Genomic DNA, 1870 nt, shown 5'->3' with positions numbered 1-1870 from the left:
GACATAATTAAAGAAAGTAGCAGAAATGAAATTAATAAAGATTGTCTTTTGATAAACGAACTAGCGCAAGTATTACTCTCATTCAATTTCTTCTCAATCATATGCAATTATTCATGCAACAACTATCTTTTTTTTCTTAATGACTTGAAATAAGTTCAAGTGACACTTATTTTGGGCAGAGTAAATATATGCCAAATTTTAGTACTATTCCATACACCAATAGCTAATGATAATTCATTACCACTGTATCAAAAACCATTTCCTTATGGAAAGAATGAAGTGATTAATGGACAACAAGTTGGACATTGGAAATCAAAATAATGGACATAATTCAGGAAGATCTTTTTTCCAATTACATTACAAAAAAATGACCTCACATACAAAATAAAGACTCAACATATTGGAAAGCACTAAACCTATCAAACTGCAGGGAAATAGGGACCTCATAATCTTCATCTTCATCCTCAAATTGATTTTCTTCAATACTATTATTTCCAAATTCATATAGCTTGTAAAATGTGTTATCCCTCAAGTTATAACGTATGACCATTTTGGGAATGTACAAAATCATGAAGGCCTCCTCCTCCTCTTTCTCCCCTCTAACAACACAAAGCACACTCATCGCTAAGTAATTCCAGTCTGTTGGATCATGATAATGTCGAGTCATATGAGGGAACGTGTTAACAACATCTTCAACATTCACTTGGTACTTCATGTACCATTCCGTGCCATCACTATTCATCTCGTAAATGTTGTAGAAAGTGAGCTTTTGACGACTATGCACTTGTACTAGATGCAAATATCCACTAGACTCTCCATAATAAGCAACTCTGCTCTCATTAATGTTAGGCAAGGGAAACTTATCGAACATTTCTTGTTCCACATTGAAACGTAACGAGTTGTCACCACATTCCCAATAAATTGAACCATTCCAATAAACTCCAGTATACCTGAATCCTGTATCGTAACGAGCTAGAAAAGGTGAACCCACGACCCTCCATTTCTTAAATTCAGATGAATAAATCTCGACCTGATAGTGTTGATCATCAGGAAACACTTCATCAGACAAACGAATGCAAATCACTTTGTAATTTGGCGATTTCCATGGATCAAACGCTAGTTTCATCCCAATTACAGCCTTGGAAGTTTGTCCATGCCCTCTCAGTCTCGGAAGTGTAACAAATTGTTGTGTTGTTGGGTTGTACACATAGTAAGTTTCATTAGGTCCATGAACGCGAAAACTACAACATAGCAAAAGTCCATTACAAGATTGCAGGATTCTAATTCCATAAGGATCGTCTACGAAAATGAGCTTGTGGAATGGTGATTGAATTGGATTTTCGAGGGTGAAGGGAATGAATTCGTGAAGAGGGTTGATCAAGAAAGAAGAACAGTGCAAAAATAGGCCACGAGCAGGGTTGAAACAAGGGACTCTGAGACGGGTGAATTCTGGGCTAGTGATGAGATAATTCCATTTTTTCGGCGACGCATTTGCATCGTACGAGTGATATTACTGGAAGACGGAGGAAGATTTCTATCAGCAGTTCTTCATTAGGAAACACTTCATTTGCAGAAAATGATGATATACAGTTTTTTATTTTGATAATCTTCATTTTGATTTTTTTTTGTGTAGAGTTGGACCACGTGCTACTTATTATATAGTTTGCCAATTTTTTTAGCTTGTTGTGAACGTTTCTTTCTCAACTCAAGTTGATTATTAATTAATCTTTCTCTCAATAAATCAAAGGCAAATGAACATATTATTTATACTTAAACTCAACATTATTTTACTTTGGTTATTGGATTTGATTCCTTGCATGCAAATTGGCTCTCGAGTCAATGCATTTGCCCGTTATCTATAAGATGTCGG

The 1870-nt window shown here is 35.5% G+C and overlaps 1 pseudogene; it reads right to left on the bottom strand.

The window, feature by feature from the left end:
* Window positions 1–373: 373 nt before the first annotated feature.
* LOC125853113 (F-box protein At5g07610-like) lies at window positions 374–1613 on the bottom strand (annotated as a pseudogene).
* Window positions 1614–1870: the final 257 nt, after the last annotated feature.

The sequence above is a fragment of the Solanum stenotomum genome, unplaced genomic scaffold (genome assembly GCF_019186545.1).
Source record: "Solanum stenotomum isolate F172 unplaced genomic scaffold, ASM1918654v1 scaffold9649, whole genome shotgun sequence".
Lineage (NCBI taxonomy): Eukaryota > Viridiplantae > Streptophyta > Magnoliopsida > Solanales > Solanaceae > Solanum > Solanum stenotomum.
The sequence above is the reverse complement of the archived record's forward strand: the minus strand, read 5'-3'. Positions and strand labels throughout refer to the sequence as shown.